The following is a 27379-nucleotide window of genomic DNA, read 5'->3' as shown; positions in this document are numbered from 1 at the left end:
TCTCTCTCTTTTATCTATGGAGCCACCTTTTGGAGCGACTTCCTTCTCACAGCATCTCTCCTCAGCATTTGGCTTGCTGGACCGTTGCGCCCCGTGCATTCTCTCCTGCACATCATCATTGTGCCTGCCTGGTCTAAGACGAGGCTCCTCGCTGTGCCTGCTGCTGCTGCTTTGGGCCTTGCTGGCCTTTCCCCCAGCTGCAACGTGCAACTCGGAGCACGCCTCTCGTGCCTTTCGGGGGGCGTTTGCCATGCCTAGTCGAGAGCTGGCACTGCTCGGTGGGGCGTGGCGGCGAAGGCCCGCCCCCATATGCTAATGAGCAGGCTGCTGTGCATCTTGGGAGTGAGCCTGTGGTTGAAGAAGCTTGGGGTGCTCCAGGAAAAGAAGACCGGCGGGGCATCACCCACTCTCCCGGCGCCGGAGCCAAGGATGCCTGCCGATCCCTACAGGCGCTTTGCGGCCCCCGCCTGGGAAACGGCGACAAAGTCGCAGCGATCTAGCAGGGCTGCGTCCGAGGGCGGCTCGTCTGGCAGGCGCCGAGCAACTCATACTTACCTGGCAGGGGAGATACCATGATCACTAAGGTGGTTCTCCCAGGGTGAGGCTCATCCATTGCACTCCGGGTGTGCTGACCCCTGCGATTTCCCCAAATGCGGGAAACTCGACTGCATAATTTGTGGTAGTGGGGGACTGCGTTCGCGCTTTCCCCTGATTTACTCTGGTTCAAAAACAGTGCTCTTCTCCTCCTCGGGACTGCTGCTAGCAGGTCCAGCTGCTTGCTCGAGTCCATTGCTCTCCCCTGGCCCACCGCTTTGCTTGGGCTCTGCCTCGGGACAAAGGGTATCTCGACCATTAACCTGGGACCTTTCCAAAAGGACGATTCCAGCCCCCATCCCGGATCGTCGTCGCTCTCACTGCTGCTCCGTCCCGGGGGCTCCTCGCTTGGACGGCGTGCGGCCGCCGGAATAGCAGATTGAGCAGTACTTAAGCAGCCTCTGTCTCCCCCTCGTGGACGGACACCGAGCAACAGTGTGAGGAGCCTTCCATTGGCAAGAAACAATGTAACAATGGGGTGTTTTTTGCTTGGGGAAGTTTGTTGTCATTTCACTTGTACCTGTGTGCGCTCGCTCTCTTTCTCTCTCTCTCTCTCTCTTTTTCTCTCTCTCTCTCTCTCTTTCTCTCTCTCTCTCTCTTTTTCTCTCTCTCTCTCTCTTTTATCTATGGAGCCACCTTTTGGAGCGACTTCCTTCTCACAGCATCTCTCCTCAGCATTTGGCTTGCTGGACCGTTGCGCCCCGTGCATTCTCTCCTGCACATCATCATTGTGCCTGCCTGGTCTAAGACGAGGCTCCTCGCTGTGCCTGCTGCTGCTGCTTTGGGCCTTGCTGGCCTTTCCCCCAGCTGCAACGTGCAACTCGGAGCACGCCTCTCGTGCCTTTCGGGGGGCGTTTGCCATGCCTAGTCGAGAGCTGGCACTGCTCGGTGGGGCGTGGCGGCGAAGGCCCGCCCCCATATGCTAATGAGCAGGCTGCTGTGCATCTTGGGAGTGAGCCTGTGGTTGAAGAAGCTTGGGGTGCTCCAGGAAAAGAAGACCGGCGGGGCATCACCCACTCTCCCGGCGCCGGAGCCAAGGATGCCTGCCGATCCCTACAGGCGCTTTGCGGCCCCCGCCTGGGAAACGGCGACAAAGTCGCAGCGATCTAGCAGGGCTGCGTCCGAGGGCGGCTCGTCTGGCAGGCGCCGAGCAACTCATACTTACCTGGCAGGGGAGATACCATGATCACTAAGGTGGTTCTCCCAGGGTGAGGCTCATCCATTGCACTCCGGGTGTGCTGACCCCTGCGATTTCCCCAAATGCGGGAAACTCGACTGCATAATTTGTGGTAGTGGGGGACTGCGTTCGCGCTTTCCCCTGATTTACTCTGGTTCAAAAACAGTGCTCTTCTCCTCCTCGGGACTGCTGCTAGCAGGTCCAGCTGCTTGCTCGAGTCCATTGCTCTCCCCTGGCCCACCGCTTTGCTTGGGCTCTGCCTCGGGACAAAGGGTATCTCGACCATTAACCTGGGACCTTTCCAAAAGGACGATTCCAGCCCCCATCCCGGATCGTCGTCGCTCTCACTGCTGCTCCGTCCCGGGGGCTCCTCGCTTGGACGGCGTGCGGCCGCCGGAATAGCAGATTGAGCAGTACTTAAGCAGCCTCTGTCTCCCCCTCGTGGACGGACACCGAGCAACAGTGTGAGGAGCCTTCCATTGGCAAGAAACAATGTAACAATGGGGTGTTTTTTGCTTGGGGAAGTTTGTTGTCATTTCACTTGTACCTGTGTGCGCTCGCTCTCTTTCTCTCTCTCTCTCTCTCTTTTTCTCTCTCTCTCTCTCTCTTTCTCTCTCTCTCTCTCTTTTTCTCTCTCTCTCTCTCTTTTATCTATGGAGCCACCTTTTGGAGCGACTTCCTTCTCACAGCATCTCTCCTCAGCATTTGGCTTGCTGGACCGTTGCGCCCCGTGCATTCTCTCCTGCACATCATCATTGTGCCTGCCTGGTCTAAGACGAGGCTCCTCGCTGTGCCTGCTGCTGCTGCTTTGGGCCTTGCTGGCCTTTCCCCCAGCTGCAACGTGCAACTCGGAGCACGCCTCTCGTGCCTTTCGGGGGGCGTTTGCCATGCCTAGTCGAGAGCTGGCACTGCTCGGTGGGGCGTGGCGGCGAAGGCCCGCCCCCATATGCTAATGAGCAGGCTGCTGTGCATCTTGGGAGTGAGCCTGTGGTTGAAGAAGCTTGGGGTGCTCCAGGAAAAGAAGACCGGCGGGGCATCACCCACTCTCCCGGCGCCGGAGCCAAGGATGCCTGCCGATCCCTACAGGCGCTTTGCGGCCCCCGCCTGGGAAACGGCGACAAAGTCGCAGCGATCTAGCAGGGCTGCGTCCGAGGGCGGCTCGTCTGGCAGGCGCCGAGCAACTCATACTTACCTGGCAGGGGAGATACCATGATCACTAAGGTGGTTCTCCCAGGGTGAGGCTCATCCATTGCACTCCGGGTGTGCTGACCCCTGCGATTTCCCCAAATGCGGGAAACTCGACTGCATAATTTGTGGTAGTGGGGGACTGCGTTCGCGCTTTCCCCTGATTTACTCTGGTTCAAAAACAGTGCTCTTCTCCTCCTCGGGACTGCTGCTAGCAGGTCCAGCTGCTTGCTCGAGTCCATTGCTCTCCCCTGGCCCACCGCTTTGCTTGGGCTCTGCCTCGGGACAAAGGGTATCTCGACCATTAACCTGGGACCTTTCCAAAAGGACGATTCCAGCCCCCATCCCGGATCGTCGTCGCTCTCACTGCTGCTCCGTCCCGGGGGCTCCTCGCTTGGACGGCGTGCGGCCGCCGGAATAGCAGATTGAGCAGTACTTAAGCAGCCTCTGTCTCCCCCTCGTGGACGGACACCGAGCAACAGTGTGAGGAGCCTTCCATTGGCAAGAAACAATGTAACAATGGGGTGTTTTTTGCTTGGGGAAGTTTGTTGTCATTTCACTTGTACCTGTGTGCGCTCGCTCTCTTTCTCTCTCTCTCTCTCTCTTTTTCTCTCTCTCTCTCTCTCTTTCTCTCTCTCTCTCTCTTTTTCTCTCTCTCTCTCTCTTTTATCTATGGAGCCACCTTTTGGAGCGACTTCCTTCTCACAGCATCTCTCCTCAGCATTTGGCTTGCTGGACCGTTGCGCCCCGTGCATTCTCTCCTGCACATCATCATTGTGCCTGCCTGGTCTAAGACGAGGCTCCTCGCTGTGCCTGCTGCTGCTGCTTTGGGCCTTGCTGGCCTTTCCCCCAGCTGCAACGTGCAACTCGGAGCACGCCTCTCGTGCCTTTCGGGGGGCGTTTGCCATGCCTAGTCGAGAGCTGGCACTGCTCGGTGGGGCGTGGCGGCGAAGGCCCGCCCCCATATGCTAATGAGCAGGCTGCTGTGCATCTTGGGAGTGAGCCTGTGGTTGAAGAAGCTTGGGGTGCTCCAGGAAAAGAAGACCGGCGGGGCATCACCCACTCTCCCGGCGCCGGAGCCAAGGATGCCTGCCGATCCCTACAGGCGCTTTGCGGCCCCCGCCTGGGAAACGGCGACAAAGTCGCAGCGATCTAGCAGGGCTGCGTCCGAGGGCGGCTCGTCTGGCAGGCGCCGAGCAACTCATACTTACCTGGCAGGGGAGATACCATGATCACTAAGGTGGTTCTCCCAGGGTGAGGCTCATCCATTGCACTCCGGGTGTGCTGACCCCTGCGATTTCCCCAAATGCGGGAAACTCGACTGCATAATTTGTGGTAGTGGGGGACTGCGTTCGCGCTTTCCCCTGATTTACTCTGGTTCAAAAACAGTGCTCTTCTCCTCCTCGGGACTGCTGCTAGCAGGTCCAGCTGCTTGCTCGAGTCCATTGCTCTCCCCTGGCCCACCGCTTTGCTTGGGCTCTGCCTCGGGACAAAGGGTATCTCGACCATTAACCTGGGACCTTTCCAAAAGGACGATTCCAGCCCCCATCCCGGATCGTCGTCGCTCTCACTGCTGCTCCGTCCCGGGGGCTCCTCGCTTGGACGGCGTGCGGCCGCCGGAATAGCAGATTGAGCAGTACTTAAGCAGCCTCTGTCTCCCCCTCGTGGACGGACACCGAGCAACAGTGTGAGGAGCCTTCCATTGGCAAGAAACAATGTAACAATGGGGTGTTTTTTGCTTGGGGAAGTTTGTTGTCATTTCACTTGTACCTGTGTGCGCTCGCTCTCTTTCTCTCTCTCTCTCTCTCTTTTTCTCTCTCTCTCTCTCTCTTTCTCTCTCTCTCTCTCTTTTTCTCTCTCTCTCTCTCTTTTATCTATGGAGCCACCTTTTGGAGCGACTTCCTTCTCACAGCATCTCTCCTCAGCATTTGGCTTGCTGGACCGTTGCGCCCCGTGCATTCTCTCCTGCACATCATCATTGTGCCTGCCTGGTCTAAGACGAGGCTCCTCGCTGTGCCTGCTGCTGCTGCTTTGGGCCTTGCTGGCCTTTCCCCCAGCTGCAACGTGCAACTCGGAGCACGCCTCTCGTGCCTTTCGGGGGGCGTTTGCCATGCCTAGTCGAGAGCTGGCACTGCTCGGTGGGGCGTGGCGGCGAAGGCCCGCCCCCATATGCTAATGAGCAGGCTGCTGTGCATCTTGGGAGTGAGCCTGTGGTTGAAGAAGCTTGGGGTGCTCCAGGAAAAGAAGACCGGCGGGGCATCACCCACTCTCCCGGCGCCGGAGCCAAGGATGCCTGCCGATCCCTACAGGCGCTTTGCGGCCCCCGCCTGGGAAACGGCGACAAAGTCGCAGCGATCTAGCAGGGCTGCGTCCGAGGGCGGCTCGTCTGGCAGGCGCCGAGCAACTCATACTTACCTGGCAGGGGAGATACCATGATCACTAAGGTGGTTCTCCCAGGGTGAGGCTCATCCATTGCACTCCGGGTGTGCTGACCCCTGCGATTTCCCCAAATGCGGGAAACTCGACTGCATAATTTGTGGTAGTGGGGGACTGCGTTCGCGCTTTCCCCTGATTTACTCTGGTTCAAAAACAGTGCTCTTCTCCTCCTCGGGACTGCTGCTAGCAGGTCCAGCTGCTTGCTCGAGTCCATTGCTCTCCCCTGGCCCACCGCTTTGCTTGGGCTCTGCCTCGGGACAAAGGGTATCTCGACCATTAACCTGGGACCTTTCCAAAAGGACGATTCCAGCCCCCATCCCGGATCGTCGTCGCTCTCACTGCTGCTCCGTCCCGGGGGCTCCTCGCTTGGACGGCGTGCGGCCGCCGGAATAGCAGATTGAGCAGTACTTAAGCAGCCTCTGTCTCCCCCTCGTGGACGGACACCGAGCAACAGTGTGAGGAGCCTTCCATTGGCAAGAAACAATGTAACAATGGGGTGTTTTTTGCTTGGGGAAGTTTGTTGTCATTTCACTTGTACCTGTGTGCGCTCGCTCTCTTTCTCTCTCTCTCTCTCTCTTTTTCTCTCTCTCTCTCTCTCTTTCTCTCTCTCTCTCTCTTTTTCTCTCTCTCTCTCTCTTTTATCTATGGAGCTTTGGAGCGACTTCCTTCTCACAGCATCTCTCCTCAGCATTTTGGCTTGCTGGACCGTTGCGCCCCGTGCATTCTCTCCTGCACATCATCATTGTGCCTGCCTGGTCTAAGACGAGGCTCCTCGCTGTGCCTGCTGCTGCTGCTTTGGGCCTTGCTGGCCTTTCCCCCAGCTGCAACGTGCAACTCGGAGCACGCCTCTCGTGCCTTTCGGGGGGCGTTTGCCATGCCTAGTCGAGAGCTGGCACTGCTCGGTGGGGGGCGTGGCGGCGAAAGGCCCGCCCCCATATGCTAATGAGCAGGCTGCTGTGCATCTTGGGAGTGAGCCTGTGGTTGAAGAAGCTTGGGGGTGCTCCAGGAAAAGAAGACCGGCGGGGGCATCACCCACTCTCCCGGCGCCGGAGCCAAGGATGCCTGCCGATCCTACAGGCGCTTTGCGGCCCCCGCCTGGGAAACGGCGACAAAGTCGCAGCGATCTAGCAGGGCTGCGTCCGAGGGCGGCTCGTCTGGCAGGCGCCGAGCAACTCATACTTACCTGGCAGGGGAGATACCATGATCACTAAGGTGGTTCTCCCAGGGTGAGGCTCATCCATTGCACTCCGGGTGTGCTGACCCCTGCGATTTCCCCAAATGCGGGAAACTCGACTGCATAATTGTGGTAGTGGGGGACTGCGTTCGCGCTTTCCCCTGATTTACTCTGGTTCAAAAACAGTGCTCTTCTCCTCCTCGGGACTGCTGCTAGCAGGTCCAGCTGCTTGCTCGAGTCCATTGCTCTCCCCTGGCCCACCGCTTTGCTTGGGCTCTGCCTCGGGACAAAGGGTATCTCGACCATTAACCTGGGACCTTTCCAAAAGGACGATTCCAGCCCCCATCCCGGATCGTCGTCGCTCTCACTGCTGCTCCGTCCCGGGGGCTCCTCGCTTGGACGGCGTGCGGCCGCCGGAATAGCAGATTGAGCAGTACTTAAGCAGCCTCTGTCTCCCCCTCGTGGACGGACACCGAGCAACAGTGTGAGGAGCCTTCCATTGGCAAGAAACAATGTAACAATGGGGTGTTTTTTGCTTGGGGAAGTTTGTTGTCATTTCACTTGTACCTGTGTGCGCTCGCTCTCTTTCTCTCTCTCTCTCTCTCTTTTTCTCTCTCTCTCTCTCTCTTTCTCTCTCTCTCTCTCTTTTTCTCTCTCTCTCTCTCTTTTATCTATGGAGCCACCTTTTGGAGCGACTTCCTTCTCACAGCATCTCTCCTCAGCATTTGGCTTGCTGGACCGTTGCGCCCCGTGCATTCTCTCCTGCACATCATCATTGTGCCTGCCTGGTCTAAGACGAGGCTCCTCGCTGTGCCTGCTGCTGCTGCTTTGGGCCTTGCTGGCCTTTCCCCCAGCTGCAACGTGCAACTCGGAGCACGCCTCTCGTGCCTTTCGGGGGGCGTTTGCCATGCCTAGTCGAGAGCTGGCACTGCTCGGTGGGGCGTGGCGGCGAAGGCCCGCCCCCATATGCTAATGAGCAGGCTGCTGTGCATCTTGGGAGTGAGCCTGTGGTTGAAGAAGCTTGGGGTGCTCCAGGAAAAGAAGACCGGCGGGGCATCACCCACTCTCCCGGCGCCGGAGCCAAGGATGCCTGCCGATCCCTACAGGCGCTTTGCGGCCCCCGCCTGGGAAACGGCGACAAAGTCGCAGCGATCTAGCAGGGCTGCGTCCGAGGGCGGCTCGTCTGGCAGGCGCCGAGCAACTCATACTTACCTGGCAGGGGAGATACCATGATCACTAAGGTGGTTCTCCCAGGGTGAGGCTCATCCATTGCACTCCGGGTGTGCTGACCCCTGCGATTTCCCCAAATGCGGGAAACTCGACTGCATAATTTGTGGTAGTGGGGGACTGCGTTCGCGCTTTCCCCTGATTTACTCTGGTTCAAAAACAGTGCTCTTCTCCTCCTCGGGACTGCTGCTAGCAGGTCCAGCTGCTTGCTCGAGTCCATTGCTCTCCCCTGGCCCACCGCTTTGCTTGGGCTCTGCCTCGGGACAAAGGGTATCTCGACCATTAACCTGGGACCTTTCCAAAAGGACGATTCCAGCCCCCATCCCGGATCGTCGTCGCTCTCACTGCTGCTCCGTCCCGGGGGCTCCTCGCTTGGACGGCGTGCGGCCGCCGGAATAGCAGATTGAGCAGTACTTAAGCAGCCTCTGTCTCCCCCTCGTGGACGGACACCGAGCAACAGTGTGAGGAGCCTTCCATTGGCAAGAAACAATGTAACAATGGGGTGTTTTTTGCTTGGGGAAGTTTGTTGTCATTTCACTTGTACCTGTGTGCGCTCGCTCTCTTTCTCTCTCTCTCTCTCTCTTTTTCTCTCTCTCTCTCTCTCTTTCTCTCTCTCTCTCTCTTTTTCTCTCTCTCTCTCTCTTTTATCTATGGAGCCACCTTTTGGAGCGACTTCCTTCTCACAGCATCTCTCCTCAGCATTTGGCTTGCTGGACCGTTGCGCCCCGTGCATTCTCTCCTGCACATCATCATTGTGCCTGCCTGGTCTAAGACGAGGCTCCTCGCTGTGCCTGCTGCTGCTGCTTTGGGCCTTGCTGGCCTTTCCCCCAGCTGCAACGTGCAACTCGGAGCACGCCTCTCGTGCCTTTCGGGGGGCGTTTGCCATGCCTAGTCGAGAGCTGGCACTGCTCGGTGGGGCGTGGCGGCGAAGGCCCGCCCCCATATGCTAATGAGCAGGCTGCTGTGCATCTTGGGAGTGAGCCTGTGGTTGAAGAAGCTTGGGGTGCTCCAGGAAAAGAAGACCGGCGGGGCATCACCCACTCTCCCGGCGCCGGAGCCAAGGATGCCTGCCGATCCCTACAGGCGCTTTGCGGCCCCCGCCTGGGAAACGGCGACAAAGTCGCAGCGATCTAGCAGGGCTGCGTCCGAGGGCGGCTCGTCTGGCAGGCGCCGAGCAACTCATACTTACCTGGCAGGGGAGATACCATGATCACTAAGGTGGTTCTCCCAGGGTGAGGCTCATCCATTGCACTCCGGGTGTGCTGACCCCTGCGATTTCCCCAAATGCGGGAAACTCGACTGCATAATTTGTGGTAGTGGGGGACTGCGTTCGCGCTTTCCCCTGATTTACTCTGGTTCAAAAACAGTGCTCTTCTCCTCCTCGGGACTGCTGCTAGCAGGTCCAGCTGCTTGCTCGAGTCCATTGCTCTCCCCTGGCCCACCGCTTTGCTTGGGCTCTGCCTCGGGACAAAGGGTATCTCGACCATTAACCTGGGACCTTTCCAAAAGGACGATTCCAGCCCCCATCCCGGATCGTCGTCGCTCTCACTGCTGCTCCGTCCCGGGGGCTCCTCGCTTGGACGGCGTGCGGCCGCCGGAATAGCAGATTGAGCAGTACTTAAGCAGCCTCTGTCTCCCCCTCGTGGACGGACACCGAGCAACAGTGTGAGGAGCCTTCCATTGGCAAGAAACAATGTAACAATGGGGTGTTTTTTGCTTGGGGAAGTTTGTTGTCATTTCACTTGTACCTGTGTGCGCTCGCTCTCTTTCTCTCTCTCTCTCTCTCTTTTTCTCTCTCTCTCTCTCTCTTTCTCTCTCTCTCTCTCTTTTTCTCTCTCTCTCTCTCTTTTATCTATGGAGCCACCTTTTGGAGCGACTTCCTTCTCACAGCATCTCTCCTCAGCATTTGGCTTGCTGGACCGTTGCGCCCCGTGCATTCTCTCCTGCACATCATCATTGTGCCTGCCTGGTCTAAGACGAGGCTCCTCGCTGTGCCTGCTGCTGCTGCTTTGGGCCTTGCTGGCCTTTCCCCCAGCTGCAACGTGCAACTCGGAGCACGCCTCTCGTGCCTTTCGGGGGGCGTTTGCCATGCCTAGTCGAGAGCTGGCACTGCTCGGTGGGGCGTGGCGGCGAAGGCCCGCCCCCATATGCTAATGAGCAGGCTGCTGTGCATCTTGGGAGTGAGCCTGTGGTTGAAGAAGCTTGGGGTGCTCCAGGAAAAGAAGACCGGCGGGGCATCACCCACTCTCCCGGCGCCGGAGCCAAGGATGCCTGCCGATCCCTACAGGCGCTTTGCGGCCCCCGCCTGGGAAACGGCGACAAAGTCGCAGCGATCTAGCAGGGCTGCGTCCGAGGGCGGCTCGTCTGGCAGGCGCCGAGCAACTCATACTTACCTGGCAGGGGAGATACCATGATCACTAAGGTGGTTCTCCCAGGGTGAGGCTCATCCATTGCACTCCGGGTGTGCTGACCCCTGCGATTTCCCCAAATGCGGGAAACTCGACTGCATAATTTGTGGTAGTGGGGGACTGCGTTCGCGCTTTCCCCTGATTTACTCTGGTTCAAAAACAGTGCTCTTCTCCTCCTCGGGACTGCTGCTAGCAGGTCCAGCTGCTTGCTCGAGTCCATTGCTCTCCCCTGGCCCACCGCTTTGCTTGGGCTCTGCCTCGGGACAAAGGGTATCTCGACCATTAACCTGGGACCTTTCCAAAAGGACGATTCCAGCCCCCATCCCGGATCGTCGTCGCTCTCACTGCTGCTCCGTCCCGGGGGCTCCTCGCTTGGACGGCGTGCGGCCGCCGGAATAGCAGATTGAGCAGTACTTAAGCAGCCTCTGTCTCCCCCTCGTGGACGGACACCGAGCAACAGTGTGAGGAGCCTTCCATTGGCAAGAAACAATGTAACAATGGGGTGTTTTTTGCTTGGGGAAGTTTGTTGTCATTTCACTTGTACCTGTGTGCGCTCGCTCTCTTTCTCTCTCTCTCTCTCTCTTTTTCTCTCTCTCTCTCTCTCTTTCTCTCTCTCTCTCTCTTTTTCTCTCTCTCTCTCTCTTTTATCTATGGAGCCACCTTTTGGAGCGACTTCCTTCTCACAGCATCTCTCCTCAGCATTTGGCTTGCTGGACCGTTGCGCCCCGTGCATTCTCTCCTGCACATCATCATTGTGCCTGCCTGGTCTAAGACGAGGCTCCTCGCTGTGCCTGCTGCTGCTGCTTTGGGCCTTGCTGGCCTTTCCCCCAGCTGCAACGTGCAACTCGGAGCACGCCTCTCGTGCCTTTCGGGGGGCGTTTGCCATGCCTAGTCGAGAGCTGGCACTGCTCGGTGGGGCGTGGCGGCGAAGGCCCGCCCCCATATGCTAATGAGCAGGCTGCTGTGCATCTTGGGAGTGAGCCTGTGGTTGAAGAAGCTTGGGGTGCTCCAGGAAAAGAAGACCGGCGGGGCATCACCCACTCTCCCGGCGCCGGAGCCAAGGATGCCTGCCGATCCCTACAGGCGCTTTGCGGCCCCCGCCTGGGAAACGGCGACAAAGTCGCAGCGATCTAGCAGGGCTGCGTCCGAGGGCGGCTCGTCTGGCAGGCGCCGAGCAACTCATACTTACCTGGCAGGGGAGATACCATGATCACTAAGGTGGTTCTCCCAGGGTGAGGCTCATCCATTGCACTCCGGGTGTGCTGACCCCTGCGATTTCCCCAAATGCGGGAAACTCGACTGCATAATTTGTGGTAGTGGGGGACTGCGTTCGCGCTTTCCCCTGATTTACTCTGGTTCAAAAACAGTGCTCTTCTCCTCCTCGGGACTGCTGCTAGCAGGTCCAGCTGCTTGCTCGAGTCCATTGCTCTCCCCTGGCCCACCGCTTTGCTTGGGCTCTGCCTCGGGACAAAGGGTATCTCGACCATTAACCTGGGACCTTTCCAAAAGGACGATTCCAGCCCCCATCCCGGATCGTCGTCGCTCTCACTGCTGCTCCGTCCCGGGGGCTCCTCGCTTGGACGGCGTGCGGCCGCCGGAATAGCAGATTGAGCAGTACTTAAGCAGCCTCTGTCTCCCCCTCGTGGACGGACACCGAGCAACAGTGTGAGGAGCCTTCCATTGGCAAGAAACAATGTAACAATGGGGTGTTTTTTGCTTGGGGAAGTTTGTTGTCATTTCACTTGTACCTGTGTGCGCTCGCTCTCTTTCTCTCTCTCTCTCTCTCTTTTTCTCTCTCTCTCTCTCTCTTTCTCTCTCTCTCTCTCTTTTTCTCTCTCTCTCTCTCTTTTATCTATGGAGCCACCTTTTGGAGCGACTTCCTTCTCACAGCATCTCTCCTCAGCATTTGGCTTGCTGGACCGTTGCGCCCCGTGCATTCTCTCCTGCACATCATCATTGTGCCTGCCTGGTCTAAGACGAGGCTCCTCGCTGTGCCTGCTGCTGCTGCTTTGGGCCTTGCTGGCCTTTCCCCCAGCTGCAACGTGCAACTCGGAGCACGCCTCTCGTGCCTTTCGGGGGGCGTTTGCCATGCCTAGTCGAGAGCTGGCACTGCTCGGTGGGGCGTGGCGGCGAAGGCCCGCCCCCATATGCTAATGAGCAGGCTGCTGTGCATCTTGGGAGTGAGCCTGTGGTTGAAGAAGCTTGGGGTGCTCCAGGAAAAGAAGACCGGCGGGGCATCACCCACTCTCCCGGCGCCGGAGCCAAGGATGCCTGCCGATCCCTACAGGCGCTTTGCGGCCCCCGCCTGGGAAACGGCGACAAAGTCGCAGCGATCTAGCAGGGCTGCGTCCGAGGGCGGCTCGTCTGGCAGGCGCCGAGCAACTCATACTTACCTGGCAGGGGAGATACCATGATCACTAAGGTGGTTCTCCCAGGGTGAGGCTCATCCATTGCACTCCGGGTGTGCTGACCCCTGCGATTTCCCCAAATGCGGGAAACTCGACTGCATAATTTGTGGTAGTGGGGGACTGCGTTCGCGCTTTCCCCTGATTTACTCTGGTTCAAAAACAGTGCTCTTCTCCTCCTCGGGACTGCTGCTAGCAGGTCCAGCTGCTTGCTCGAGTCCATTGCTCTCCCCTGGCCCACCGCTTTGCTTGGGCTCTGCCTCGGGACAAAGGGTATCTCGACCATTAACCTGGGACCTTTCCAAAAGGACGATTCCAGCCCCCATCCCGGATCGTCGTCGCTCTCACTGCTGCTCCGTCCCGGGGGCTCCTCGCTTGGACGGCGTGCGGCCGCCGGAATAGCAGATTGAGCAGTACTTAAGCAGCCTCTGTCTCCCCCTCGTGGACGGACACCGAGCAACAGTGTGAGGAGCCTTCCATTGGCAAGAAACAATGTAACAATGGGGTGTTTTTTGCTTGGGGAAGTTTGTTGTCATTTCACTTGTACCTGTGTGCGCTCGCTCTCTTTCTCTCTCTCTCTCTCTCTTTTTCTCTCTCTCTCTCTCTCTTTCTCTCTCTCTCTCTCTTTTTCTCTCTCTCTCTCTCTTTTATCTATGGAGCCACCTTTTGGAGCGACTTCCTTCTCACAGCATCTCTCCTCAGCATTTGGCTTGCTGGACCGTTGCGCCCCGTGCATTCTCTCCTGCACATCATCATTGTGCCTGCCTGGTCTAAGACGAGGCTCCTCGCTGTGCCTGCTGCTGCTGCTTTGGGCCTTGCTGGCCTTTCCCCCAGCTGCAACGTGCAACTCGGAGCACGCCTCTCGTGCCTTTCGGGGGGCGTTTGCCATGCCTAGTCGAGAGCTGGCACTGCTCGGTGGGGCGTGGCGGCGAAGGCCCGCCCCCATATGCTAATGAGCAGGCTGCTGTGCATCTTGGGAGTGAGCCTGTGGTTGAAGAAGCTTGGGGTGCTCCAGGAAAAGAAGACCGGCGGGGCATCACCCACTCTCCCGGCGCCGGAGCCAAGGATGCCTGCCGATCCCTACAGGCGCTTTGCGGCCCCCGCCTGGGAAACGGCGACAAAGTCGCAGCGATCTAGCAGGGCTGCGTCCGAGGGCGGCTCGTCTGGCAGGCGCCGAGCAACTCATACTTACCTGGCAGGGGAGATACCATGATCACTAAGGTGGTTCTCCCAGGGTGAGGCTCATCCATTGCACTCCGGGTGTGCTGACCCCTGCGATTTCCCCAAATGCGGGAAACTCGACTGCATAATTTGTGGTAGTGGGGGACTGCGTTCGCGCTTTCCCCTGATTTACTCTGGTTCAAAAACAGTGCTCTTCTCCTCCTCGGGACTGCTGCTAGCAGGTCCAGCTGCTTGCTCGAGTCCATTGCTCTCCCCTGGCCCACCGCTTTGCTTGGGCTCTGCCTCGGGACAAAGGGTATCTCGACCATTAACCTGGGACCTTTCCAAAAGGACGATTCCAGCCCCCATCCCGGATCGTCGTCGCTCTCACTGCTGCTCCGTCCCGGGGGCTCCTCGCTTGGACGGCGTGCGGCCGCCGGAATAGCAGATTGAGCAGTACTTAAGCAGCCTCTGTCTCCCCCTCGTGGACGGACACCGAGCAACAGTGTGAGGAGCCTTCCATTGGCAAGAAACAATGTAACAATGGGGTGTTTTTTGCTTGGGGAAGTTTGTTGTCATTTCACTTGTACCTGTGTGCGCTCGCTCTCTTTCTCTCTCTCTCTCTCTCTTTTTCTCTCTCTCTCTCTCTCTTTCTCTCTCTCTCTCTCTTTTTCTCTCTCTCTCTCTCTTTTATCTATGGAGCCACCTTTTGGAGCGACTTCCTTCTCACAGCATCTCTCCTCAGCATTTGGCTTGCTGGACCGTTGCGCCCCGTGCATTCTCTCCTGCACATCATCATTGTGCCTGCCTGGTCTAAGACGAGGCTCCTCGCTGTGCCTGCTGCTGCTGCTTTGGGCCTTGCTGGCCTTTCCCCCAGCTGCAACGTGCAACTCGGAGCACGCCTCTCGTGCCTTTCGGGGGGCGTTTGCCATGCCTAGTCGAGAGCTGGCACTGCTCGGTGGGGCGTGGCGGCGAAGGCCCGCCCCCATATGCTAATGAGCAGGCTGCTGTGCATCTTGGGAGTGAGCCTGTGGTTGAAGAAGCTTGGGGTGCTCCAGGAAAAGAAGACCGGCGGGGCATCACCCACTCTCCCGGCGCCGGAGCCAAGGATGCCTGCCGATCCCTACAGGCGCTTTGCGGCCCCCGCCTGGGAAACGGCGACAAAGTCGCAGCGATCTAGCAGGGCTGCGTCCGAGGGCGGCTCGTCTGGCAGGCGCCGAGCAACTCATACTTACCTGGCAGGGGAGATACCATGATCACTAAGGTGGTTCTCCCAGGGTGAGGCTCATCCATTGCACTCCGGGTGTGCTGACCCCTGCGATTTCCCCAAATGCGGGAAACTCGACTGCATAATTTGTGGTAGTGGGGGACTGCGTTCGCGCTTTCCCCTGATTTACTCTGGTTCAAAAACAGTGCTCTTCTCCTCCTCGGGACTGCTGCTAGCAGGTCCAGCTGCTTGCTCGAGTCCATTGCTCTCTCCCTGGCCCACCGCTTTGCTTGGGCTCTGCCTCGGGACAAAGGGTATCTCGACCATTAACCTGGGACCTTTCCAAAAGGACGATTCCAGCCCCCATCCCGGATCGTCGTCGCTCTCACTGCTGCTCCGTCCCGGGGGCTCCTCGCTTGGACGGCGTGCGGCCGCCGGAATAGCAGATTGAGCAGTACTTAAGCAGCCTCTGTCTCCCCCTCGTGGACGGACACCGAGCAACAGTGTGAGGAGCCTTCCATTGGCAAGAAACAATGTAACAATGGGGTGTTTTTTGCTTGGGGAAGTTTGTTGTCATTTCACTTGTACCTGTGTGCGCTCGCTCTCTTTCTCTCTCTCTCTCTCTCTTTTTCTCTCTCTCTCTCTCTCTTTCTCTCTCTCTCTCTCTTTTTCTCTCTCTCTCTCTCTTTTATCTATGGAGCCACCTTTTGGAGCGACTTCCTTCTCACAGCATCTCTCCTCAGCATTTGGCTTGCTGGACCGTTGCGCCCCGTGCATTCTCTCCTGCACATCATCATTGTGCCTGCCTGGTCTAAGACGAGGCTCCTCGCTGTGCCTGCTGCTGCTGCTTTGGGCCTTGCTGGCCTTTCCCCCAGCTGCAACGTGCAACTCGGAGCACGCCTCTCGTGCCTTTCGGGGGGCGTTTGCCATGCCTAGTCGAGAGCTGGCACTGCTCGGTGGGGCGTGGCGGCGAAGGCCCGCCCCCATATGCTAATGAGCAGGCTGCTGTGCATCTTGGGAGTGAGCCTGTGGTTGAAGAAGCTTGGGGTGCTCCAGGAAAAGAAGACCGGCGGGGCATCACCCACTCTCCCGGCGCCGGAGCCAAGGATGCCTGCCGATCCCTACAGGCGCTTTGCGGCCCCCGCCTGGGAAACGGCGACAAAGTCGCAGCGATCTAGCAGGGCTGCGTCCGAGGGCGGCTCGTCTGGCAGGCGCCGAGCAACTCATACTTACCTGGCAGGGGAGATACCATGATCACTAAGGTGGTTCTCCCAGGGTGAGGCTCATCCATTGCACTCCGGGTGTGCTGACCCCTGCGATTTCCCCAAATGCGGGAAACTCGACTGCATAATTTGTGGTAGTGGGGGACTGCGTTCGCGCTTTCCCCTGATTTACTCTGGTTCAAAAACAGTGCTCTTCTCCTCCTCGGGACTGCTGCTAGCAGGTCCAGCTGCTTGCTCGAGTCCATTGCTCTCCCCTGGCCCACCGCTTTGCTTGGGCTCTGCCTCGGGACAAAGGGTATCTCGACCATTAACCTGGGACCTTTCCAAAAGGACGATTCCAGCCCCCATCCCGGATCGTCGTCGCTCTCACTGCTGCTCCGTCCCGGGGGCTCCTCGCTTGGACGGCGTGCGGCCGCCGGAATAGCAGATTGAGCAGTACTTAAGCAGCCTCTGTCTCCCCCTCGTGGACGGACACCGAGCAACAGTGTGAGGAGCCTTCCATTGGCAAGAAACAATGTAACAATGGGGTGTTTTTTGCTTGGGGAAGTTTGTTGTCATTTCACTTGTACCTGTGTGCGCTCGCTCTCTTTCTCTCTCTCTCTCTCTCTTTTTCTCTCTCTCTCTCTCTCTTTCTCTCTCTCTCTCTCTTTTTCTCTCTCTCTCTCTCTTTTATCTATGGAGCCACCTTTTGGAGCGACTTCCTTCTCACAGCATCTCTCCTCAGCATTTGGCTTGCTGGACCGTTGCGCCCCGTGCATTCTCTCCTGCACATCATCATTGTGCCTGCCTGGTCTAAGACGAGGCTCCTCGCTGTGCCTGCTGCTGCTGCTTTGGGCCTTGCTGGCCTTTCCCCCAGCTGCAACGTGCAACTCGGAGCACGCCTCTCGTGCCTTTCGGGGGGCGTTTGCCATGCCTAGTCGAGAGCTGGCACTGCTCGGTGGGGCGTGGCGGCGAAGGCCCGCCCCCATATGCTAATGAGCAGGCTGCTGTGCATCTTGGGAGTGAGCCTGTGGTTGAAGAAGCTTGGGGTGCTCCAGGAAAAGAAGACCGGCGGGGCATCACCCACTCTCCCGGCGCCGGAGCCAAGGATGCCTGCCGATCCCTACAGGCGCTTTGCGGCCCCCGCCTGGGAAACGGCGACAAAGTCGCAGCGATCTAGCAGGGCTGCGTCCGAGGGCGGCTCGTCTGGCAGGCGCCGAGCAACTCATACTTACCTGGCAGGGGAGATACCATGATCACTAAGGTGGTTCTCCCAGGGTGAGGCTCATCCATTGCACTCCGGGTGTGCTGACCCCTGCGATTTCCCCAAATGCGGGAAACTCGACTGCATAATTTGTGGTAGTGGGGGACTGCGTTCGCGCTTTCCCCTGATTTACTCTGGTTCAAAAACAGTGCTCTTCTCCTCCTCGGGACTGCTGCTAGCAGGTCCAGCTGCTTGCTCGAGTCCATTGCTCTCCCCTGGCCCACCGCTTTGCTTGGGCTCTGCCTCGGGACAAAGGGTATCTCGACCATTAACCTGGGACCTTTCCAAAAGGACGATTCCAGCCCCCATCCCGGATCGTCGTCGCTCTCACTGCTGCTCCGTCCCGGGGGCTCCTCGCTTGGACGGCGTGCGGCCGCCGGAATAGCAGATTGAGCAGTACTTAAGCAGCCTCTGTCTCCCCCTCGTGGACGGACACCGAGCAACAGTGTGAGGAGCCTTCCATTGGCAAGAAACAATGTAACAATGGGGTGTTTTTTGCTTGGGGAAGTTTGTTGTCATTTCACTTGTACCTGTGTGCGCTCGCTCTCTTTCTCTCTCTCTCTCTCTCTTTTTCTCTCTCTCTCTCTCTCTTTCTCTCTCTCTCTCTCTTTTTCTCTCTCTCTCTCTCTTTTATCTATGGAGCCACCTTTTGGAGCGACTTCCTTCTCACAGCATCTCTCCTCAGCATTTGGCTTGCTGGACCGTTGCGCCCCGTGCATTCTCTCCTGCACATCATCATTGTGCCTGCCTGGTCTAAGACGAGGCTCCTCGCTGTGCCTGCTGCTGCTGCTTTGGGCCTTGCTGGCCTTTCCCCCAGCTGCAACGTGCAACTCGGAGCACGCCTCTCGTGCCTTTCGGGGGGCGTTTGCCATGCCTAGTCGAGAGCTGGCACTGCTCGGTGGGGCGTGGCGGCGAAGGCCCGCCCCCATATGCTAATGAGCAGGCTGCTGTGCATCTTGGGAGTGAGCCTGTGGTTGAAGAAGCTTGGGGTGCTCCAGGAAAAGAAGACCGGCGGGGCATCACCCACTCTCCCGGCGCCGGAGCCAAGGATGCCTGCCGATCCCTACAGGCGCTTTGCGGCCCCCGCCTGGGAAACGGCGACAAAGTCGCAGCGATCTAGCAGGGCTGCGTCCGAGGGCGGCTCGTCTGGCAGGCGCCGAGCAACTCATACTTACCTGGCAGGGGAGATACCATGATCACTAAGGTGGTTCTCCCAGGGTGAGGCTCATCCATTGCACTCCGGGTGTGCTGACCCCTGCGATTTCCCCAAATGCGGGAAACTCGACTGCATAATTTGTGGTAGTGGGGGACTGCGTTCGCGCTTTCCCCTGATTTACTCTGGTTCAAAAACAGTGCTCTTCTCCTCCTCGGGACTGCTGCTAGCAGGTCCAGCTGCTTGCTCGAGTCCATTGCTCTCCCCTGGCCCACCGCTTTGCTTGGGCTCTGCCTCGGGACAAAGGGTATCTCGACCATTAACCTGGGACCTTTCCAAAAGGACGATTCCAGCCCCCATCCCGGATCGTCGTCGCTCTCACTGCTGCTCCGTCCCGGGGGCTCCTCGCTTGGACGGCGTGCGGCCGCCGGAATAGCAGATTGAGCAGTACTTAAGCAGCCTCTGTCTCCCCCTCGTGGACGGACACCGAGCAACAGTGTGAGGAGCCTTCCATTGGCAAGAAACAATGTAACAATGGGGTGTTTTTTGCTTGGGGAAGTTTGTTGTCATTTCACTTGTACCTGTGTGCGCTCGCTCTCTTTCTCTCTCTCTCTCTCTCTTTTTCTCTCTCTCTCTCTCTCTTTCTCTCTCTCTCTCTCTTTTTCTCTCTCTCTCTCTCTTTTATCTATGGAGCCACCTTTTGGAGCGACTTCCTTCTCACAGCATCTCTCCTCAGCATTTGGCTTGCTGGACCGTTGCGCCCCGTGCATTCTCTCCTGCACATCATCATTGTGCCTGCCTGGTCTAAGACGAGGCTCCTCGCTGTGCCTGCTGCTGCTGCTTTGGGCCTTGCTGGCCTTTCCCCCAGCTGCAACGTGCAACTCGGAGCACGCCTCTCGTGCCTTTCGGGGGGCGTTTGCCATGCCTAGTCGAGAGCTGGCACTGCTCGGTGGGGCGTGGCGGCGAAGGCCCGCCCCCATATGCTAATGAGCAGGCTGCTGTGCATCTTGGGAGTGAGCCTGTGGTTGAAGAAGCTTGGGGTGCTCCAGGAAAAGAAGACCGGCGGGGCATCACCCACTCTCCCGGCGCCGGAGCCAAGGATGCCTGCCGATCCCTACAGGCGCTTTGCGGCCCCCGCCTGGGAAACGGCGACAAAGTCGCAGCGATCTAGCAGGGCTGCGTCCGAGGGCGGCTCGTCTGGCAGGCGCCGAGCAACTCATACTTACCTGGCAGGGGAGATACCATGATCACTAAGGTGGTTCTCCCAGGGTGAGGCTCATCCATTGCACTCCGGGTGTGCTGACCCCTGCGATTTCCCCAAATGCGGGAAACTCGACTGCATAATTTGTGGTAGTGGGGGACTGCGTTCGCGCTTTCCCCTGATTTACTCTGGTTCAAAAACAGTGCTCTTCTCCTCCTCGGGACTGCTGCTAGCAGGTCCAGCTGCTTGCTCGAGTCCATTGCTCTCCCCTGGCCCACCGCTTTGCTTGGGCTCTGCCTCGGGACAAAGGGTATCTCGACCATTAACCTGGGACCTTTCCAAAAGGACGATTCCAGCCCCCATCCCGGATCGTCGTCGCTCTCACTGCTGCTCCGTCCCGGGGGCTCCTCGCTTGGACGGCGTGCGGCCGCCGGAATAGCAGATTGAGCAGTACTTAAGCAGCCTCTGTCTCCCCCTCGTGGACGGACACCGAGCAACAGTGTGAGGAGCCTTCCATTGGCAAGAAACAATGTAACAATGGGGTGTTTTTTGCTTGGGGAAGTTTGTTGTCATTTCACTTGTACCTGTGTGCGCTCGCTCTCTTTCTCTCTCTCTCTCTCTCTTTTTCTCTCTCTCTCTCTCTCTTTCTCTCTCTCTCTCTCTTTTTCTCTCTCTCTCTCTCTTTTATCTATGGAGCCACCTTTTGGAGCGACTTCCTTCTCACAGCATCTCTCCTCAGCATTTGGCTTGCTGGACCGTTGCGCCCCGTGCATTCTCTCCTGCACATCATCATTGTGCCTGCCTGGTCTAAGACGAGGCTCCTCGCTGTGCCTGCTGCTGCTGCTTTGGGCCTTGCTGGCCTTTCCCCCAGCTGCAACGTGCAACTCGGAGCACGCCTCTCGTGCCTTTCGGGGGGCGTTTGCCATGCCTAGTCGAGAGCTGGCACTGCTCGGTGGGGCGTGGCGGCGAAGGCCCGCCCCCATATGCTAATGAGCAGGCTGCTGTGCATCTTGGGAGTGAGCCTGTGGTTGAAGAAGCTTGGGGTGCTCCAGGAAAAGAAGACCGGCGGGGCATCACCCACTCTCCCGGCGCCGGAGCCAAGGATGCCTGCCGATCCCTACAGGCGCTTTGCGGCCCCCGCCTGGGAAACGGCGACAAAGTCGCAGCGATCTAGCAGGGCTGCGTCCGAGGGCGGCTCGTCTGGCAGGCGCCGAGCAACTCATACTTACCTGGCAGGGGAGATACCATGATCACTAAGGTGGTTCTCCCAGGGTGAGGCTCATCCATTGCACTCCGGGTGTGCTGACCCCTGCGATTTCCCCAAATGCGGGAAACTCGACTGCATAATTTGTGGTAGTGGGGGACTGCGTTCGCGCTTTCCCCTGATTTACTCTGGTTCAAAAACAGTGCTCTTCTCCTCCTCGGGACTGCTGCTAGCAGGTCCAGCTGCTTGCTCGAGTCCATTGCTCTCCCCTGGCCCACCGCTTTGCTTGGGCTCTGCCTCGGGACAAAGGGTATCTCGACCATTAACCTGGGACCTTTCCAAAAGGACGATTCCAGCCCCCATCCCGGATCGTCGTCGCTCTCACTGCTGCTCCGTCCCGGGGGCTCCTCGCTTGGACGGCGTGCGGCCGCCGGAATAGCAGATTGAGCAGTACTTAAGCAGCCTCTGTCTCCCCCTCGTGGACGGACACCGAGCAACAGTGTGAGGAGCCTTCCATTGGCAAGAAACAATGTAACAATGGGGTGTTTTTTGCTTGGGGAAGTTTGTTGTCATTTCACTTGTACCTGTGTGCGCTCGCTCTCTTTCTCTCTCTCTCTCTCTCTTTTTCTCTCTCTCTCTCTCTCTTTCTCTCTCTCTCTCTCTTTTTCTCTCTCTCTCTCTCTTTTATCTATGGAGCCACCTTTTGGAGCGACTTCCTTCTCACAGCATCTCTCCTCAGCATTTGGCTTGCTGGACCGTTGCGCCCCGTGCATTCTCTCCTGCACATCATCATTGTGCCTGCCTGGTCTAAGACGAGGCTCCTCGCTGTGCCTGCTGCTGCTGCTTTGGGCCTTGCTGGCCTTTCCCCCAGCTGCAACGTGCAACTCGGAGCACGCCTCTCGTGCCTTTCGGGGGGCGTTTGCCATGCCTAGTCGAGAGCTGGCACTGCTCGGTGGGGCGTGGCGGCGAAGGCCCGCCCCCATATGCTAATGAGCAGGCTGCTGTGCATCTTGGGAGTGAGCCTGTGGTTGAAGAAGCTTGGGGTGCTCCAGGAAAAGAAGACCGGCGGGGCATCACCCACTCTCCCGGCGCCGGAGCCAAGGATGCCTGCCGATCCCTACAGGCGCTTTGCGGCCCCCGCCTGGGAAACGGCGACAAAGTCGCAGCGATCTAGCAGGGCTGCGTCCGAGGGCGGCTCGTCTGGCAGGCGCCGAGCAACTCATACTTACCTGGCAGGGGAGATACCATGATCACTAAGGTGGTTCTCCCAGGGTGAGGCTCATCCATTGCACTCCGGGTGTGCTGACCCCTGCGATTTCCCCAAATGCGGGAAACTCGACTGCATAATTTGTGGTAGTGGGGGACTGCGTTCGCGCTTTCCCCTGATTTACTCTGGTTCAAAAACAGTGCTCTTCTCCTCCTCGGGACTGCTGCTAGCAGGTCCAGCTGCTTGCTCGAGTCCATTGCTCTCCCCTGGCCCACCGCTTTGCTTGGGCTCTGCCTCGGGACAAAGGGTATCTCGACCATTAACCTGGGACCTTTCCAAAAGGACGATTCCAGCCCCCATCCCGGATCGTCGTCGCTCTCACTGCTGCTCCGTCCCGGGGGCTCCTCGCTTGGACGGCGTGCGGCCGCCGGAATAGCAGATTGAGCAGTACTTAAGCAGCCTCTGTCTCCCCCTCGTGGACGGACACCGAGCAACAGTGTGAGGAGCCTTCCATTGGCAAGAAACAATGTAACAATGGGGTGTTTTTTGCTTGGGGAAGTTTGTTGTCATTTCACTTGTACCTGTGTGCGCTCGCTCTCTTTCTCTCTCTCTCTCTCTCTTTTTCTCTCTCTCTCTCTCTCTTTCTCTCTCTCTCTCTCTTTTTCTCTCTCTCTCTCTCTTTTATCTATGGAGCCACCTTTTGGAGCGACTTCCTTCTCACAGCATCTCTCCTCAGCATTTGGCTTGCTGGACCGTTGCGCCCCGTGCATTCTCTCCTGCACATCATCATTGTGCCTGCCTGGTCTAAGACGAGGCTCCTCGCTGTGCCTGCTGCTGCTGCTTTGGGCCTTGCTGGCCTTTCCCCCAGCTGCAACGTGCAACTCGGAGCACGCCTCTCGTGCCTTTCGGGGGGCGTTTGCCATGCCTAGTCGAGAGCTGGCACTGCTCGGTGGGGCGTGGCGGCGAAGGCCCGCCCCCATATGCTAATGAGCAGGCTGCTGTGCATCTTGGGAGTGAGCCTGTGGTTGAAGAAGCTTGGGGTGCTCCAGGAAAAGAAGACCGGCGGGGCATCACCCACTCTCCCGGCGCCGGAGCCAAGGATGCCTGCCGATCCCTACAGGCGCTTTGCGGCCCCCGCCTGGGAAACGGCGACAAAGTCGCAGCGATCTAGCAGGGCTGCGTCCGAGGGCGGCTCGTCTGGCAGGCGCCGAGCAACTCATACTTACCTGGCAGGGGAGATACCATGATCACTAAGGTGGTTCTCCCAGGGTGAGGCTCATCCATTGCACTCCGGGTGTGCTGACCCCTGCGATTTCCCCAAATGCGGGAAACTCGACTGCATAATTTGTGGTAGTGGGGGACTGCGTTCGCGCTTTCCCCTGATTTACTCTGGTTCAAAAACAGTGCTCTTCTCCTCCTCGGGACTGCTGCTAGCAGGTCCAGCTGCTTGCTCGAGTCCATTGCTCTCCCCTGGCCCACCGCTTTGCTTGGGCTCTGCCTCGGGACAAAGGGTATCTCGACCATTAACCTGGGACCTTTCCAAAAGGACGATTCCAGCCCCCATCCCGGATCGTCGTCGCTCTCACTGCTGCTCCGTCCCGGGGGCTCCTCGCTTGGACGGCGTGCGGCCGCCGGAATAGCAGATTGAGCAGTACTTAAGCAGCCTCTGTCTCCCCCTCGTGGACGGACACCGAGCAACAGTGTGAGGAGCCTTCCATTGGCAAGAAACAATGTAACAATGGGGTGTTTTTTGCTTGGGGAAGTTTGTTGTCATTTCACTTGTACCTGTGTGCGCTCGCTCTCTTTCTCTCTCTCTCTCTCTCTTTTTCTCTCTCTCTCTCTCTCTTTCTCTCTCTCTCTCTCTTTTTCTCTCTCTCTCTCTCTTTTATCTATGGAGCCACCTTTTGGAGCGACTTCCTTCTCACAGCATCTCTCCTCAGCATTTGGCTTGCTGGACCGTTGCGCCCCGTGCATTCTCTCCTGCACATCATCATTGTGCCTGCCTGGTCTAAGACGAGGCTCCTCGCTGTGCCTGCTGCTGCTGCTTTGGGCCTTGCTGGCCTTTCCCCCAGCTGCAACGTGCAACTCGGAGCACGCCTCTCGTGCCTTTCGGGGGGCGTTTGCCATGCCTAGTCGAGAGCTGGCACTGCTCGGTGGGGCGTGGCGGCGAAGGCCCGCCCCCATATGCTAATGAGCAGGCTGCTGTGCATCTTGGGAGTGAGCCTGTGGTTGAAGAAGCTTGGGGTGCTCCAGGAAAAGAAGACCGGCGGGGCATCACCCACTCTCCCGGCGCCGGAGCCAAGGATGCCTGCCGATCCCTACAGGCGCTTTGCGGCCCCCGCCTGGGAAACGGCGACAAAGTCGCAGCGATCTAGCAGGGCTGCGTCCGAGGGCGGCTCGTCTGGCAGGCGCCGAGCAACTCATACTTACCTGGCAGGGGAGATACCATGATCACTAAGGTGGTTCTCCCAGGGTGAGGCTCATCCATTGCACTCCGGGTGTGCTGACCCCTGCGATTTCCCCAAATGCGGGAAACTCGACTGCATAATTTGTGGTAGTGGGGGACTGCGTTCGCGCTTTCCCCTGATTTACTCTGGTTCAAAAACAGTGCTCTTCTCCTCCTCGGGACTGCTGCTAGCAGGTCCAGCTGCTTGCTCGAGTCCATTGCTCTCCCCTGGCCCACCGCTTTGCTTGGGCTCTGCCTCGGGACAAAGGGTATCTCGACCATTAACCTGGGACCTTTCCAAAAGGACGATTCCAGCCCCCATCCCGGATCGTCGTCGCTCTCACTGCTGCTCCGTCCCGGGGGCTCCTCGCTTGGACGGCGTGCGGCCGCCGGAATAGCAGATTGAGCAGTACTTAAGCAGCCTCTGTCTCCCCCTCGTGGACGGACACCGAGCAACAGTGTGAGGAGCCTTCCATTGGCAAGAAACAATGTAACAATGGGGTGTTTTTTGCTTGGGGAAGTTTGTTGTCATTTCACTTGTACCTGTGTGCGCTCGCTCTCTTTCTCTCTCTCTCTCTCTCTTTTTCTCTCTCTCTCTCTCTCTTTCTCTCTCTCTCTCTCTTTTTCTCTCTCTCTCTCTCTTTTATCTATGGAGCCACCTTTTGGAGCGACTTCCTTCTCACAGCATCTCTCCTCAGCATTTGGCTTGCTGGACCGTTGCGCCCCGTGCATTCTCTCCTGCACATCATCATTGTGCCTGCCTGGTCTAAGACGAGGCTCCTCGCTGTGCCTGCTGCTGCTGCTTTGGGCCTTGCTGGCCTTTCCCCCAGCTGCAACGTGCAACTCGGAGCACGCCTCTCGTGCCTTTCGGGGGGCGTTTGCCATGCCTAGTCGAGAGCTGGCACTGCTCGGTGGGGCGTGGCGGCGAAGGCCCGCCCCCATATGCTAATGAGCAGGCTGCTGTGCATCTTGGGAGTGAGCCTGTGGTTGAAGAAGCTTGGGGTGCTCCAGGAAAAGAAGACCGGCGGGGCATCACCCACTCTCCCGGCGCCGGAGCCAAGGATGCCTGCCGATCCCTACAGGCGCTTTGCGGCCCCCGCCTGGGAAACGGCGACAAAGTCGCAGCGATCTAGCAGGGCTGCGTCCGAGGGCGGCTCGTCTGGCAGGCGCCGAGCAACTCATACTTACCTGGCAGGGGAGATACCATGATCACTAAGGTGGTTCTCCCAGGGTGAGGCTCATCCATTGCACTCCGGGTGTGCTGACCCCTGCGATTTCCCCAAATGCGGGAAACTCGACTGCATAATTTGTGGTAGTGGGGGACTGCGTTCGCGCTTTCCCCTGATTTACTCTGGTTCAAAAACAGTGCTCTTCTCCTCCTCGGGACTGCTGCTAGCAGGTCCAGCTGCTTGCTCGAGTCCATTGCTCTCCCCTGGCCCACCGCTTTGCTTGGGCTCTGCCTCGGGACAAAGGGTATCTCGACCATTAACCTGGGACCTTTCCAAAAGGACGATTCCAGCCCCCATCCCGGATCGTCGTCGCTCTCACTGCTGCTCCGTCCCGGGGGCTCCTCGCTTGGACGGCGTGCGGCCGCCGGAATAGCAGATTGAGCAGTACTTAAGCAGCCTCTGTCTCCCCCTCGTGGACGGACACCGAGCAACAGTGTGAGGAGCCTTCCATTGGCAAGAAACAATGTAACAATGGGGTGTTTTTTGCTTGGGGAAGTTTGTTGTCATTTCACTTGTACCTGTGTGCGCTCGCTCTCTTTCTCTCTCTCTCTCTCTCTTTTTCTCTCTCTCTCTCTCTCTTTCTCTCTCTCTCTCTCTTTTTCTCTCTCTCTCTCTCTTTTATCTATGGAGCCACCTTTTGGAGCGACTTCCTTCTCACAGCATCTCTCCTCAGCATTTGGCTTGCTGGACCGTTGCGCCCCGTGCATTCTCTCCTGCACATCATCATTGTGCCTGCCTGGTCTAAGACGAGGCTCCTCGCTGTGCCTGCTGCTGCTGCTTTGGGCCTTGCTGGCCTTTCCCCCAGCTGCAACGTGCAACTCGGAGCACGCCTCTCGTGCCTTTCGGGGGGCGTTTGCCATGCCTAGTCGAGAGCTGGCACTGCTCGGTGGGGCGTGGCGGCGAAGGCCCGCCCCCATATGCTAATGAGCAGGCTGCTGTGCATCTTGGGAGTGAGCCTGTGGTTGAAGAAGCTTGGGGTGCTCCAGGAAAAGAAGACCGGCGGGGCATCACCCACTCTCCCGGCGCCGGAGCCAAGGATGCCTGCCGATCCCTACAGGCGCTTTGCGGCCCCCGCCTGGGAAACGGCGACAAAGTCGCAGCGATCTAGCAGGGCTGCGTCCGAGGGCGGCTCGTCTGGCAGGCGCCGAGCAACTCATACTTACCTGGCAGGGGAGATACCATGATCACTAAGGTGGTTCTCCCAGGGTGAGGCTCATCCATTGCACTCCGGGTGTGCTGACCCCTGCGATTTCCCCAAATGCGGGAAACTCGACTGCATAATTTGTGGTAGTGGGGGACTGCGTTCGCGCTTTCCCCTGATTTACTCTGGTTCAAAAACAGTGCTCTTCTCCTCCTCGGGACTGCTGCTAGCAGGTCCAGCTGCTTGCTCGAGTCCATTGCTCTCCCCTGGCCCACCGCTTTGCTTGGGCTCTGCCTCGGGACAAAGGGTATCTCGACCATTAACCTGGGACCTTTCCAAAAGGACGATTCCAGCCCCC

The 27379-nt window shown here is 58.3% G+C and overlaps 23 non-coding genes across 23 annotated transcripts; all 23 read left to right on the top strand.

The window, feature by feature from the left end:
• Window positions 1-547: 547 nt before the first annotated feature.
• On the top strand, window positions 548-711 carry LOC136599734 (U1 spliceosomal RNA). Its single transcript, XR_010789249.1, has one exon. It is a non-coding gene; the product is annotated as a U1 spliceosomal RNA (small nuclear RNA).
• Window positions 712-1751: 1040 nt separating this feature from the next.
• LOC136599733 (U1 spliceosomal RNA) lies at window positions 1752-1915 on the top strand. The gene has a single exon (XR_010789248.1). It is a non-coding gene; the product is annotated as a U1 spliceosomal RNA (small nuclear RNA).
• Window positions 1916-2955: 1040 nt separating this feature from the next.
• LOC136599732 (U1 spliceosomal RNA) lies at window positions 2956-3119 on the top strand. Its single transcript, XR_010789247.1, has one exon. It is a non-coding gene; the product is annotated as a U1 spliceosomal RNA (small nuclear RNA).
• Window positions 3120-4159: 1040 nt separating this feature from the next.
• LOC136599731 (U1 spliceosomal RNA) lies at window positions 4160-4323 on the top strand. Its single transcript, XR_010789246.1, has one exon. It is a non-coding gene; the product is annotated as a U1 spliceosomal RNA (small nuclear RNA).
• A 1040-nt stretch (window positions 4324-5363) lies between these two features.
• On the top strand, window positions 5364-5527 carry LOC136599730 (U1 spliceosomal RNA). Its single transcript, XR_010789245.1, has one exon. It is a non-coding gene; the product is annotated as a U1 spliceosomal RNA (small nuclear RNA).
• Window positions 5528-6567: 1040 nt separating this feature from the next.
• Window positions 6568-6730, top strand: LOC136599687 (U1 spliceosomal RNA). The gene has a single exon (XR_010789208.1). It is a non-coding gene; the product is annotated as a U1 spliceosomal RNA (small nuclear RNA).
• A 1040-nt stretch (window positions 6731-7770) lies between these two features.
• LOC136599729 (U1 spliceosomal RNA) lies at window positions 7771-7934 on the top strand. Its single transcript, XR_010789244.1, has one exon. It is a non-coding gene; the product is annotated as a U1 spliceosomal RNA (small nuclear RNA).
• A 1040-nt stretch (window positions 7935-8974) lies between these two features.
• On the top strand, window positions 8975-9138 carry LOC136599728 (U1 spliceosomal RNA). Its single transcript, XR_010789243.1, has one exon. It is a non-coding gene; the product is annotated as a U1 spliceosomal RNA (small nuclear RNA).
• A 1040-nt stretch (window positions 9139-10178) lies between these two features.
• Window positions 10179-10342, top strand: LOC136599727 (U1 spliceosomal RNA). The gene has a single exon (XR_010789242.1). It is a non-coding gene; the product is annotated as a U1 spliceosomal RNA (small nuclear RNA).
• Window positions 10343-11382: 1040 nt separating this feature from the next.
• Window positions 11383-11546, top strand: LOC136599725 (U1 spliceosomal RNA). The gene has a single exon (XR_010789240.1). It is a non-coding gene; the product is annotated as a U1 spliceosomal RNA (small nuclear RNA).
• Window positions 11547-12586: 1040 nt separating this feature from the next.
• On the top strand, window positions 12587-12750 carry LOC136599723 (U1 spliceosomal RNA). Its single transcript, XR_010789239.1, has one exon. It is a non-coding gene; the product is annotated as a U1 spliceosomal RNA (small nuclear RNA).
• Window positions 12751-13790: 1040 nt separating this feature from the next.
• On the top strand, window positions 13791-13954 carry LOC136599722 (U1 spliceosomal RNA). The gene has a single exon (XR_010789238.1). It is a non-coding gene; the product is annotated as a U1 spliceosomal RNA (small nuclear RNA).
• A 1040-nt stretch (window positions 13955-14994) lies between these two features.
• On the top strand, window positions 14995-15158 carry LOC136599721 (U1 spliceosomal RNA). The gene has a single exon (XR_010789237.1). It is a non-coding gene; the product is annotated as a U1 spliceosomal RNA (small nuclear RNA).
• A 1041-nt stretch (window positions 15159-16199) lies between these two features.
• On the top strand, window positions 16200-16363 carry LOC136599720 (U1 spliceosomal RNA). The gene has a single exon (XR_010789236.1). It is a non-coding gene; the product is annotated as a U1 spliceosomal RNA (small nuclear RNA).
• A 1040-nt stretch (window positions 16364-17403) lies between these two features.
• Window positions 17404-17567, top strand: LOC136599719 (U1 spliceosomal RNA). The gene has a single exon (XR_010789235.1). It is a non-coding gene; the product is annotated as a U1 spliceosomal RNA (small nuclear RNA).
• A 1040-nt stretch (window positions 17568-18607) lies between these two features.
• LOC136599718 (U1 spliceosomal RNA) lies at window positions 18608-18771 on the top strand. Its single transcript, XR_010789234.1, has one exon. It is a non-coding gene; the product is annotated as a U1 spliceosomal RNA (small nuclear RNA).
• A 1040-nt stretch (window positions 18772-19811) lies between these two features.
• LOC136599717 (U1 spliceosomal RNA) lies at window positions 19812-19975 on the top strand. The gene has a single exon (XR_010789233.1). It is a non-coding gene; the product is annotated as a U1 spliceosomal RNA (small nuclear RNA).
• Window positions 19976-21015: 1040 nt separating this feature from the next.
• Window positions 21016-21179, top strand: LOC136599716 (U1 spliceosomal RNA). The gene has a single exon (XR_010789232.1). It is a non-coding gene; the product is annotated as a U1 spliceosomal RNA (small nuclear RNA).
• A 1040-nt stretch (window positions 21180-22219) lies between these two features.
• LOC136599715 (U1 spliceosomal RNA) lies at window positions 22220-22383 on the top strand. Its single transcript, XR_010789231.1, has one exon. It is a non-coding gene; the product is annotated as a U1 spliceosomal RNA (small nuclear RNA).
• A 1040-nt stretch (window positions 22384-23423) lies between these two features.
• On the top strand, window positions 23424-23587 carry LOC136599712 (U1 spliceosomal RNA). The gene has a single exon (XR_010789229.1). It is a non-coding gene; the product is annotated as a U1 spliceosomal RNA (small nuclear RNA).
• A 1040-nt stretch (window positions 23588-24627) lies between these two features.
• On the top strand, window positions 24628-24791 carry LOC136599711 (U1 spliceosomal RNA). Its single transcript, XR_010789228.1, has one exon. It is a non-coding gene; the product is annotated as a U1 spliceosomal RNA (small nuclear RNA).
• A 1040-nt stretch (window positions 24792-25831) lies between these two features.
• Window positions 25832-25995, top strand: LOC136599710 (U1 spliceosomal RNA). The gene has a single exon (XR_010789227.1). It is a non-coding gene; the product is annotated as a U1 spliceosomal RNA (small nuclear RNA).
• Window positions 25996-27035: 1040 nt separating this feature from the next.
• Window positions 27036-27199, top strand: LOC136599709 (U1 spliceosomal RNA). Its single transcript, XR_010789226.1, has one exon. It is a non-coding gene; the product is annotated as a U1 spliceosomal RNA (small nuclear RNA).
• The last annotated feature ends 180 nt before the right edge of the window (window positions 27200-27379 follow it).

This window comes from Eleutherodactylus coqui, unplaced genomic scaffold, assembly GCF_035609145.1.
Source record: "Eleutherodactylus coqui strain aEleCoq1 unplaced genomic scaffold, aEleCoq1.hap1 HAP1_SCAFFOLD_306, whole genome shotgun sequence".
In the NCBI taxonomy this organism is placed as follows: domain Eukaryota; kingdom Metazoa; phylum Chordata; class Amphibia; order Anura; family Eleutherodactylidae; genus Eleutherodactylus; species Eleutherodactylus coqui.
This window is presented reverse-complemented; position numbering and strand designations above follow the sequence as displayed.